This window comes from Nelumbo nucifera, chromosome 3 (genome assembly GCF_055504915.1).
Source record: "Nelumbo nucifera cultivar China Antique chromosome 3, China Antique-T2T, whole genome shotgun sequence".
Lineage (NCBI taxonomy): Eukaryota > Viridiplantae > Streptophyta > Magnoliopsida > Proteales > Nelumbonaceae > Nelumbo > Nelumbo nucifera.
Genome location: NC_142651.1, coordinates 58952555 through 58965990, shown reverse-complemented (window position 1 = coordinate 58965990; position 13436 = coordinate 58952555). Strand labels below are relative to the sequence as shown.

The 13436-nt window shown below is 31.6% G+C and overlaps 1 long non-coding RNA gene across 3 annotated transcripts; it reads right to left on the bottom strand.

The window, feature by feature from the left end:
• Positions 1 to 2695: 2695 nt before the first annotated feature.
• LOC104602157 (uncharacterized) lies at positions 2696 to 6983 on the bottom strand. 3 transcript variants are annotated; one of them, XR_016084363.1, is made up of 4 exons: positions 6520 to 6983; positions 3788 to 4035; positions 3020 to 3136; positions 2696 to 2924 (listed from the first exon to the last, which is right to left on the bottom strand). It is a non-coding gene; the product is annotated as an uncharacterized LOC104602157 (long non-coding RNA). The 3 variants fall into 3 exon arrangements; XR_736037.3 differs by lacking the exon at positions 3788 to 4035 and having other exon boundaries at positions 6520 to 6574; positions 6676 to 6981; XR_016084362.1 differs by lacking the exon at positions 3788 to 4035 and having other exon boundaries at positions 6520 to 6982.
• Between the last annotated feature and the right edge of the window lie 6453 nt (positions 6984 to 13436).

Genomic DNA, 13436 nt, shown 5'->3' with positions numbered 1-13436 from the left:
TTCCCTTTCCATTTATGGGGAGATGTTTCCGATGTACAGTTGCAATGGCCGGTTGGAACATTGTTGGCACCTGTGTTGGTAGCTAATCCAAATTCTTGAGAATTAACCAACGTCACCATTGATGTTGGAGGAAAGAGGACAAGAACGTAGTATAGATTGAACAGTCGAGGACTTGTATCTAATTATGGTGACCGGTAAGTAGTGATGTGTACATGCATACATTATTTTCTAACGAGATTCTTGGTTTCATTTATCGTGTGGTGGATTTCCTGAGATTTTAGAGGGAATTCTCCTTAAACTTTCAAATGTTAATTAAGCACAGTTATGCTCTTGACACCACGTAAGATAATGTGATGACAACAATATTTGGATCAGTTTCAGAAACATCAAAATCCAAACGGATTTGAGAATCTCAGATCGGGTTAAAATTTAACGTTAGAGACGTAAAGGCATTTTCCATAGGGAAAACTGCATATTATTTGGGCCTACCATCTTTTAGCCCCCTATAAAACTGCCTATGTTAAATTTTTTGTACTAATTAGTACAAAATCATTAATTGCCATTAAGTGGCATGTGAAAGGACACAAATTAACTTAGAGTGTCATCTAATTTTTTTTATCAACCATCCAAATGCCCAAATCTCTTAGATGTTGATATTTCTTTATCAACATCATCGATGCATGTTCCATTCCTGTACTAGTCACTATAGTTTTCAAGGCGCCAAGGTGAGGCTAGGCGTTAGGGGGGTGCCTTGTCGCCTAATTGCCTAAGCGATGAATTTTTTTATATATAAAACATAGATCATAGGGTAGTTTCCTAGGTACCATAGCTCTATTTCCTTAATAATTATTCATAATTTTCATAAGAAAGGTATAGAATTCATGTTAAAGTATAGAAAATGTATTGATTAGACAAAATTTTAAGTTCTTCCTTACTTATTGGTTCAAGTTTTAAAGTCTTTGAGGGTTCAATACAGCATTTAGCAATGTTTGTATTGATTAAATCCTAACAAATAAGAAAATAATAAAAACAAATTACTATATAAACATACAAAATGAATATTTTAGTTTAATAGTGCTTATTTTATAATTATAATGTCAAAAAATAAAGAATAAAAAAGTATTTTACAATACATAGTACAAAACTGCTTGGCGGCGAGGTGACCCTCAAAGGGTGCCTAGTTGTCAAGGCGATCTAGTTGCCTAGGCATCGCCTTGACAACTATTCCAGTCACTAACGTCATTGTCGTTCAAGATGATGTTGGGCATTATGATGATTATTAATCAAAATAATAACATATATAGATATACATACAACACTCAGTGGCAAATATATACCATGGAATCATATAGCCCCACATCAATAACACAATATGAAAAAGGACAAAAAACTTGAAAAGCTTTTGCATTTTGTTGCATTAAAAATATAAAAAAAAAATGAAAAGAAGCATTGTATGACATCAAAACGAGTAATATAAAGAAGTATAAAATGTCTATCAGTTTCACTAAATTTATTTATTAATGTGTTGGATGTCTTTCATATCCATGTTTATCGGTCAACTGGTTACCAATATCAATGCTTAACCTTTTCATTGTTTCATCTCGATCACGAGCACTTAAGTTTAGTGTTTGTGTGCTTAATGATGCAATTGTATTATTGTTTCTAATAGCCTCTTTATTTTCATATATTCTGAACAATGGATATTCTTGATCAAGTAATGTCGCATGCCTAATGAAATTATGAAATGTATAGTATGCAATGACTGTGCGCCTTTGGGTGTCAATATTATAAGGCTTCATGTGGTTCAAAATTTGAAAACGTTCCTTCAACACTCCAAAGCATTGTTCTATTACATTACAAAGTGATGAATGATGAAAGTTAAACAGTTCATGAGCATCCTTAGGTTGTCATCTTATTGCCCTATATTCATTATAAAAAAAAATTACCCTTTAACAACAATCAAAAAACTGTTTCCAAACACATAAAAACTGTTACTAAACGTTTTAGTTATGATTGGAGCAATTGTTGCCTAAAGTGTTGTGGTTAAAAGTTTTAAGCAACAATCAACTGTTTCTAATAAAGACTCCTAGCAACAGTTGATAGAATTGTTGCTAAAATTAATTTTCTACAACAATGGAAAGTAACCGATGTCCAACTTATATTATTAATAACAATTAATCTTGATTGTAGCAAAAAGTGATTTTTAACTACAATTTGCTACTTATTTCTTATAGATGGCATAGAAAACAATCACACTAAGTGTTGCTAAAATATAGGCAACAATCAATCAATTGTTGAAATTATTGAATTAGCAATAACCATTACAAACCATTTTTGAATTAGCAACATGCAAATAACTATTACCAATTGCCAACAATTGTACCTCATTATTGTTTAACTACAATTATAAACGATTGTCAACACCCGTTTGGTTGTTATTAATATCTTTAATTGTTGCAAATAATATACAAGTTGTTAATTGATAATTTGATTGTATTTAAAAGTAACTTGATTTTTGCCAATAAATTATATATAATTGTAGTTAAATATTGAACAATTTTTACTAGCTTGCTTGATTGTTGTAAATGTTTACTCAAATGTAATCAATTCAAATCTAATTGTTGATAACAACTGAATTGACCTATATTCCATCCAAATAGCATATTTTACATATAAGTGATAATTCATTCATTCACTCAGCAAATCAAAATCATAGTCATCCATCACATAAATATATATTTGTTGGTTTCTAAATGATAATAAGTTCATAACACTAAATTTGTCATATAAGAAGTTCAAGTAAAAGAAACAGCACTTAAATAACGAAATGCTAAAGTATTTAAAAATATTAAAATTTCTTCTAATGAAATCTATTCTCTGAGTGTTTGATTATGAGACGCCTTGGCACCATCGTTATTATTCTCCTGCAAAAAACAAATTGTAGATAATTTTATTAAACATGACCTCAAAAAATCTAACTAATGTAAACTTTAAATAAATCTATTAATGAAAAAATTACCTCAGACTGAAATTGATCCACGTAAAACACAATCTTTCCAAACTTTCTTCAGATTTTAAAAGTTCAGATGTTGAAGACCCCAAGGAAAAAATTATAGGGAAAGACCTGCCCATTTTCCTAAGAAATTTGAACTCAAATAAGACATAAGCAAGTACAAAAATTTTAGTTCCTACCATATAAGGCTATATTTATCATCTTATATAGTCTTATATTTCTCAAAGACTCCATTTTACATGTCTAGAAAAGAAAAGATATCAATGTAATATTTACAAAAAATTAAACATCCCACTAAGCTTTTAAATTGGGAATTGTTGGACTTGAGGGCATACTATTTCACCAAGTTATTGGAGACAAGTAACACTCATATAGAACAATGCTCGTGAATCGTTGAGTTATAAGGCAAATAACACATACAAAATAGGCATTACACATTAAAGTTTTGAAAGTCCAAAAAATTCCAAAAAGTACATATGGCTTTGGTTTGCCCCGTGAAGGGGCTGCAACTAGAGCAAACCCTACTCCATTAATAGAGAACACATGGAGATATTGACCAATGCCTAAGCTGCCATAAGAAGATAAAACTCTGAAATTATTCATTTCTCTTGGCTTGACCACTAAGCACATGCAAACTCTCATGTATGTATAGCCAAAGCTAGAGCTTATTGAAGGCATATATCAAGAAATTGGTTTCAAATGGAACCATTTGAGTACTAGATAATACTAGTTGGTAAAGTTAGAAAAGAAACAAAAGCAAATTATTGAAACCACCTGTTTGAGCAGGCTGGTAAAGCCTCTATTGTGGTACATGAGACTTGGGATTAGAACTGATCTTTGTCTTCTAACAACAGGTTCAAATTCATAGTGTCGAATCCACCTGACCTGGTTATTGATCATGTCCAAAACATTGGACTTGGACCACTATCCATGGGCCTGATATGTCACAATCTAGTTTAGATGAACTCCTTCACACTCCCTTAACTGCTTAACTATTTATTAGTTTACCATGAAATTGAGTACTGCAAAAGCAAAAGAAAGAAATAAATTAAAGAGGAGAAAGGAAATGAGAGAGTTTTGTTGAGTTGTGTTTAATTTGAATCATAAGCTAACCAACTTGAAAGTTTAAACTAGACATGGCATAGATTAAAGGGATATGGCCTGCCTTTTACCAAGGGATATATATTTCTCTACACTTCCAAAAAAAGACCAAATATTGACCAAATACTGACACTGCTTGTTCATTTCTAACCATTTTTAGTGGTTGTTGACAACACAAACTGTGAAAAAAAATGGTCTTTTTGGAAAGAAAAAAATAAAGTTGCACTATTTATGGTACCTCTCTTAGTTTTCTCTCTGAGTGGTTTTATGGTTATCTTAGTTATGATAGATACATTATAATGTATGGCAGTACTCTTAAACTAATATACTCACTAATAAAAAAAGGAACAAATGATTATTCTAAGAATTGAAGAAGTAAATCCAAAAAACAAAAAGAAAGGAGAGAGAGGGAAAAGTGAAGAAGGTTATGTTAATGGACTGCCAAGGCTAAGCACGGAACAATTAATGAAGGTATATTTATTAGCATATATTCAAAAAATTAAGAGACTATTGAGTTTGCTTGAAAGAGAGGACATAAACAAAAGTAACCTTTGAGGAAGCTATTCCTCTTCTTTAAGACTAATTTCACTATATTCTAATGTGTTAATGGTGGTTTTAAGTCAAAAAATGATGCAGTCAAGACATTTCATGATAAAGTTTCAATATGGGGCTTGATGCAGCTCAATGCAACTTGGTTGTTGTTGAATGATGTAGCCATGCTATCAGCAAAAACAGGGGAAGTACTTGTTGGCATTGGTTTATAATGGGATAGTGCAAGAACTACACTCCAAATCATTGATGTTAAGGGAGAGTGCAAGAGCAGATGATTAGTAGATTATACCTCCCAAGTACAAAATACATACTCTCTCTAAAGTTGTTGACCATACAAACAATTTACATTAGAGGGACAACTTTTAAAAAAAAAAAAATGCTTTGCCTTTGGAAGGGAAAACTATATGCTCATGCTAATTAGAAATATATTATGGAGATCTATGATTGGCCCATATGGACAAGAACTTGGGAAGGGAACAATAATTCAATGAGATGCTAATACTCCATAGGCTGATGAGAGTAAAAATGATAGAAGAATCCAACCAAGGAGGAGTTAACATCTTACTTTAGTTATATTAATAGAAGTTTCTGGTTGGGCCATCTTATGTTGGTGAAAATCTTGGTGGAAACCTAAGCTTGTTGTTAAGATTGGACATATTGCACCAAGCAATGATAACTATCCTAAGTTATGTGTAATAGAAATAAATCTTAAAAGGTGTTGTATTAAAATCTGTTTTGGCGAGCAATATGTGATCCTTTAAGTGACCATGAAATTATAGTTTTGCATGTTGTTATTTGGTCCACTAGGAAAAGAGACACAAATAAAGTGATAAGCAAATCACCCACCAACAAAAATATAAAACAGCCCCAAAGTTACACCCCTCCCAAATAAAATCCTTGGATACACAAAAAGAAACAAAACACCAAAACTCTTACAATATAATTACCCTCTCACCCTCCTTAAAACCAAGCCTTCCCATCAAAATAACAAGTTATGTCTCAGAAACAAAACCCAATATCTCCAAACCCTGAACCTACTTTGTTTGTTTTTTCCTTTTTTATAATTGGACAGAACCTACTTTGATTGACACTCAACTGAAGCTATAGAAAGAACCGTGACACATTTTGTATCAGGCCTTTGAAGGAGAAGCTCTTACCATTTGTAATTAGTCTTTTTTTTTTTTTTTTCGTTTCTTCACTCTCTTAACAGGACCAATACCAAAAAGATCCCCCTTCATCCGAGCAAAAACTTTAGAAGTGCTTGTGAAATTACTTGGTAATTGTGGCTCGGGCATGGTGCGGGCACAAACAAATTTAATGGTAGTCCATAATGGGCGTTGTAGGAGCTTGTGAACCTAAGAACCATTAACTCAAATAGATCATCACTTAGAAATTTATAACCCCAAAACCCTTAGTACAAGTTCTCAATTAGGTGAGATTACCTCAAAGGCAAAGGGTCGGAAGAATGCACAAGCAAGATATTGCCCGAGCCATATGGTTAAGCTTGCAAGTGGGGTTAAATCCAGAAAGGATTTACAATAATCATTGGGAGAAATTGTCAAACAGTAGTAGGATAGTGACCTATGAAATTATCCAAAAATGCAAAAAAAATAAAATAAAAGGAATTGATGAATGTGTTTCAAGTTGCTCTATCTTTAATATAGAATGCCAGGAATGAGATGCATAAACATTATAGAAACCCAAAATCAGAACAAATGTTGTTGCAAGTTGACTTGTAACTGGGGAGAAGTATCAACAAAGAAAACATTGAAGTTAAGCAAAAGCCACTTTACAAAACTAAAAAAAAAAAAAAAAATCAGGAAGGTATAGATGATAAAGTAAACGTAACTTACTTGCTTTAGCTATCCGGTAGTGGTGTTCCATTGTCCATCTAAGACTCTTAGTGGTCTTGGTCAAAAAAATGAAACCAAATCTCAAACAAAAATTGAAACTCAAAATTTACCGTTAGGAACTTAGAGAGAGAGAGAGAGAGAGAGAGAGGAACTTACGCCTCTAGGTAGTCTAAATAGTCCTTTCGTGTATTTGGCATCTCTTCTCTTCCAGATTGGGTTGCAATGGTGGCAGATTGAGCACGTTATAGAAGCAAGGGATAGGAATGAACTAGGCTCAAACGAAGGAAAGAGAGGAGAGAGAGAGAGAGAGAGCTTGGGAGGCTCAAAAGAATGGGGGAGGAAGAGAGGGAGAGTGATAGTCTTAGAGAGTTATAGAAAGCTTGAAAAGGCTAAAAGCCTAAAACGAGAAGAGAGAGGGAGATGGTGAGTTTGAGCGATAGGAATTAGGGGGCTTCAAAAAAAGAGGGAAGGGAATTTAGAAACCGTGCAAGTTGCCCGCTCACAATATTTTATTTTTCGATTTTTTATTTTATCTGTGTAAATCCATCAGTATAAGATAATAAGGGAGCTTCACCAATGCTAGTGTTGTAAACGGATCGGATTTAGCAAAACTGATCCGATTATTCAACAATAACATTCAAATCCAATTAGATTGAAGATCTCATATTCAAAAATCATATTTTTGACAATTTCAAATATAATCACATAAATTTTATATATAAAAAATAACAAATACTATAATATAATCAGATTCGGATTTTAATCAAATTGAATGGGTTTTAGTACAAACCCTTTGCATAAGTGAAGGTGTCCATTATTATATGTTATTTTTCTTGTAGGGAAAATGACTAGTACATTTAATTAGCAACATTTATTTTACACTTCTTGCCTAAAATTGTGAATGGATATCCATTCTGCTTGGGTCATGGGCCATCGGTTCAAACGACTAGGTTGAACCAGTTTGATAGGTTATCATCCTATCCTATTATATTTTTTATTTTCTTTTTAATTTTTATATTAAAAATTAATATTTTGGGCCAAAAATGCATTTTTGAAAAAAAAAAAAAAAAAACAGCGAGGAAAGACAACTTTAGTGAAGCATAGGTAGCAAAACGTTACTCAACATATAAAAAAACTAAAAGAAAAGATCATCCCAATCAAACCATATCGCACAAAGTTACTAGAAGTTTAAAAAAATGATAAAAACTGGCCAATTTTATGAAACTGATAGTAGTTCATCGGTTACCCAATTATGGTAATTTTTCTAAAACCCATTTTTTAGAGCCAAGCTGAATTGGTTGTTGGACCAATTCATGAATTTTCAAGTCCAACCAACTAGTTGGTTCTGGTTCTTTAAACACTTCCATTGGTATTTCAGCATTGAAATATCTATATATTTAGGATTAAATAAAGGTGTATATATTGTATCAATATTTTAAACCATTGTTGACCTTAGATGGTTTAACCATCCAACCCCAGAACTAATCACAATTCTTGTTCCATTTATACTACAAGCATAATGTTATTAGGAAAAAAAAATGAAATGGTCAATAAACCATTGACCCAACTATTCAAACCATTGAAATGTTCAACCCAAATAGAGGTTCACATGCTGACTAATATAAAACATAACTTAACTTAATGTATTAAAAAATAATAAAAATAGGGAAAACAATGCTTTTAGAAAGGCATGAAACTGAAAGGGATTTGACCAATCAAAACCTTCTATGAATATTTGATACATAACCAATTATTTGGTTAGAAGTTTCTTTGGTATTATAGTCGAGCTCTAAAAATAGAAATTATATTTGTCATAAATGGTAAAACTAAAACCTTGAAAACATTGGGGTTTCTTCTTTTTTTGCATTTTTCTATATATTTTTTTTAAATCACTACCATTCAATTTAAATATTTAGTAGTTTTTACATAGTTTTCTTCCTATTTTTAAATTTTCCTAATTTCATCAACGTGGTTCAACTACTAGCTTGTGACTGAAAGGCCATGGTTCCATTTCCAAGTAACTTTTTTGAACATTGCTCTATATGGAACTAATCAAGTCAAATTTGACATAACACTTCATATTGAATTAGGTTTGAGTTAAGCCAAATTTGTACCAAACTTGATAATAATATCCTTACTCCTAATTTAAGCCAATCCAATAAAAAGTATAAAACAAGTCTAGAGGCATCTTTTTTTTTTGTGGCGGTCAAATAATTGAGTTAATACCATCCATTAAATTGTATTTTTGTGATGTAAATTCTATATCTCTTTAACTACAATTTTTCTATAGTTGTTGCTAAAGTCAATACAATTAGCAACAATTAATTGTGACACAGTTAGATAATACTTGTTGCCAATATATTGGTTTAGCAACAGTGTTAATCAATTGTTGTTAAAAAGTTACTTTTGACAACAACTATTTACAACTGTAAGGTAATGACTATTGCTAACTTGGTTCAAAGTATCGATACGAGGCATGTCGTATCGTATTTTTTGAAAAAGATACAGTTCAGACCCCCAATTTTTTTAATAATAAAAAGCATGCTAAAAGCTTCCCAAAAAAACAAAATGTGAAAAAAAAAAGTAAAAATAAAATAAAGTTTCGATTGTTTCTAAGTACCGATACGATACAACCGAAACTCGTATTGTATCGATACTTTGAACCTTGATTGCTAAAGGTCAACTTTCTTGTAGTGATTCTTGCAAATGATAATGATCACCTTTAAATGGGGTAAGAAATCCTAGAATGGTGGTGAATCCTGAATCTGCTACTTACATAAAACACAATAAATGCAGATATATAAAATTACACAGTATTTTGAACATCAAATTATTTTCATACCACTTGGAGGCATAAGAAACTTTAGTTCAAGCCTTGTTAATGCTTTCGTCAAAATTCTAGAGTCATTTATTGTCCCCTCCCATCCAGCATATATACAAACGTGGAATGTAAGTCAAAAGAGCAAGTGCATGACACGTTTTGTTTTGTTATGATCTTTTGACCACGATATGGGATTTATTGGTCAATTGGAACATAAGCAATGATGTGTTCCATCAATAGTACTAATACAATCCTATTTTACATAAAAATATTAGGATCTTTTATTAACAAATATAACAAAATTAACAATGAACAAATATTAAAAATTGATACCTTAAAATATAGAAAATATCTTGAATCCCATGCTATTTTTGGCACAACACCTTCATATTGGATTGGAACAATAATCTCATGACCTAATTTAAGAATAGCCTTCAACATCCTTTTAAAGCGGTGATGAATAGTTTCTTTAGAGTCTTAGAAGATTTTTACCTACCATCCTATTTGATAAAGTTTGTGCCAAGATTATAACAAATATGCCTAATTATTATTCTACAGAGAAATTCCTCATATCTTCAGCCCATCCATTCTATCTTAAAATTGAAAAGAGATTGCGAAACACATGTGCTTAATCAGAAAAACATCAATAGGTGGTCTTTCATGCCCATTAAGATATCTCGCATGAATTTGAATCTCCTATCTCTATCAGACCTTTTAACTTGTCTATTATAGATCTATCAGATGTCATTCTCATATAACAAAGCATCATAAATTGCACTTTTCTTATATTCCAATCATCACTTGCTCCATCACTATTATAATTAATTATTCATTCATCGTTAAATTTTCCATTATGATTCATCATGTTAAATCACATCCTACCATTATATATTGTTCAACAAGATACTATATAGTTTTTAACAATACTAAATAAAATTAAAATATGATATTCACTAGACAATATCCATAAATTGAAATATAATGTTTGACAACAAGCTAAGCAAAACTAAAATCTAGTATTCAACATAATAGTAAACAAAATATGGTGAAACATATTAAGCCATCCCATCATTATGGCTTCCTTGCAGGTTCAATCATATGACTCATTAACTTCGCAGGAACTTAGTAGATGACTTCTCTCCAATGTGAATGCATGCATAAATTCATTGCCTTCCCATATAACTTTGGATTTAAATTCGATACACCATTTAAAACCTCAATACAATTACTAAGTGGATATGGCTTAGGTAGTGGAATTGATGGCATATTCTTTTTATGATCATTATTCATATGGTACATTGACTCCACAGTTAATGCCTTACAAGTTTCACCAAAAGCCTTCAAATTGTTGACTTGTTCTTTCGGACTTTTGAGGTAATAATTTTCTCTAGAGATATTGGTCTCTTCCCTCTATTATAATTATTTGTTGCATCTAATGTAAGCATGGGATTTGGGGAACCCAACCTAGTATGTCTAGTTTGGTATTCACTAGAATCCGATAAAGAGTTAATACTCTCTGCATTAGGAGTGTCTTTATCTTATTACCTAGAAGATCTTTCATGATCACCAGATGCAGTGGCGTTACTCAAAATTGTGCAAAACTTATCCCATAATGGGCATCCAATTGTTCGTAAATTTTTCAAATTAGGATGATTCTGTATGGATTAATGCAATTACATAAATTATATATTTAACCCACTAATACTTTATAAAAATTGAAACACAATACACATATGACTCACTCTTTCATAGGACTCCCATACATCATCATCTATTAAGATAATCTTCTTAGATGGATTCATACTAAAACATGTTTGCTTGCATGCATTCTTGAATTCCTTATAAACGCTTCGTAATTTTTGAAATTTGTTCTTCAATTGCATATCTTTATAGTTGCACCCTGTTTTCCTATTGAAATCCCTCTAGATTTCTTTCCAACTAATAGAGGTAAAGGTAGTAGTTTTCCTATTACCCTTTTTGCACTTCTCTACCATTAATTCAACAAATATCCTTTCCTCCTTTCTTGACCATTTTGCATTATCTTCTGTATCTTTAGATGTGCTATGTGACATATCTATAATAAAACAAATAAAAAGTTTGCATTGCTATGTGACATATCTATTATACAAAAATGCATCCATACTACTTGCTTACAAGAAAATTTAAAGATAAATAATTCATCCCAATATACAAGCAAAAATAACTATGAACATAGTCTTATTGAATTAAGATGCATTTGATAACACTATATGCCATTAAAAAGAAACAATTTTAGACAAAAAACGGAGACACCAAGCTTCTTATACTACTAATAGAATGCACACATTCATGGTCAATTCCCTCTAGGTTCTTCCATGTGCAGATACATTAACAAATTTATTGTACAGTTGCAAGAATTAATTCCTTCTAGGATCATGCATTCCTTTTTAATCATGCAACTAACTTAGTTGGTCATAATGTTCTTATCTCTTTCCTACACTTCTCAAACTTCTACTGAGATACTAACAAGTCCCAAAGCCTTTCCTACCACAAATTTTTTTTCCTACACTTCTCTTCTTCCTACCACTAGTTAAAAGAAAGGCTAACAGACCAGCTCTTTCATCTTTTAGTTTATAGATTATGTGGAGTCTCTTTGATCTTTCAGTTTGTTAAAAGAAAGTCTAATAGACCAGCTCATCTTCTGGCTAGTTTGGGTCTGACAGGTTAAGAATCTCTGCATTGTTGGACTCCTAAGTGCATCTGGGAAGCTCTAACTTTGGATCTAGATGCTTGTCATCTCCACCCCCCTTAGGAGGCTCTTTTCTTTTCTCGTTTTTGCTTTTTGTCTCATGTTTTGCATGATTTTTTTGAAACAATTATATTTTGCATGGTCTAAGTTTCATAACCATAAACCAGAATTTTTATAAGAGTAAAATTGTTACAAAGTTACCAAAACTAGAATTATATGTATATATGATCATGTTATTGATCAAAAAAGACAAAGGGATACATGAACACAATTGCGTAACAAGCAATTATAGAAATTCAACTTCCTTCTTGACGTCTAGATGATAATTCCTAGCCATCTTCCAATAAGCTTAACATCAAAAAGCAAATTACCAACAAGATGAAATGACACAAAGGTAAAATAGTAAGTAACTAATTCATGAATACAAAAAGAAAAAAAAAATAGAAGATATTCAAATAAGTTGATATTGAACCAAATATACTCAAAGACCAAAAACAAAAAAGCATTTTGTATTTAACTATTAATCATAAGAAATTGTTACAATAACCCATGTACAATTAGAAGCTATTACAACACGAGCATTTTCATTTTTTTAAGGAGCTCTTTTGCTTTTTCTTTTAGGTCTCATGGTCTTGTCCCCACTCTATGAGAGAAGCATTTCTTTCTTGACCTTCAGTTTTAGTAGGGAGTATAGATTATATCATTTGTCCATGGTCCCTTTGTCCTTTTAGGGGTGTTTGAAGAAAACACAAATGGAGGACTTTTTATAGTTTAGAAAAGCATTAATAGAATTTTTGTGGATATAAACGAACTGGACTAATAGGGAAGGACAAATTTAGAAGCCAATTTACCATTCAAATGGCCAAAGTTGGGTATTTTGGTAATTTTGTGCACTTCCATTAGCTCAAAATAATAGAGGGAGTGTGGATGCAACAATGTCAGAAAGTTCAGGGGAGGACAGTGCTATTAGCATATATAAAGCAGGGTGTTGAACCACAACTGTAAGAAAGTATAGGGGAGGTTTCAGCACTTACCCAAAAAGGAAACAAAAGATTAAAATAAGGGGAACTATATATTGTTGTGGGCTCACAAGAACTATAGACCATGGCTTGTGGCATTTTATAAAAGTGGTTCTGACTATAGTGTTACCTATCTACTTGCTTTGGATGTCCAATGCTATGGGCAAAATAAACATATGTCTTTTTTTTGTATGATTTTCTCTTTTTCTTTATTCCACAATTTCTTTGACTTTCTAAACAACGAAGAACAACCAAAAAAAATTAATTAAAGATATTAATGATAAAACAAATAAAAATACAAAAAAAAATAAATGGAAAAGAAAAAAGAATATGAATTAAGATAGAAAAA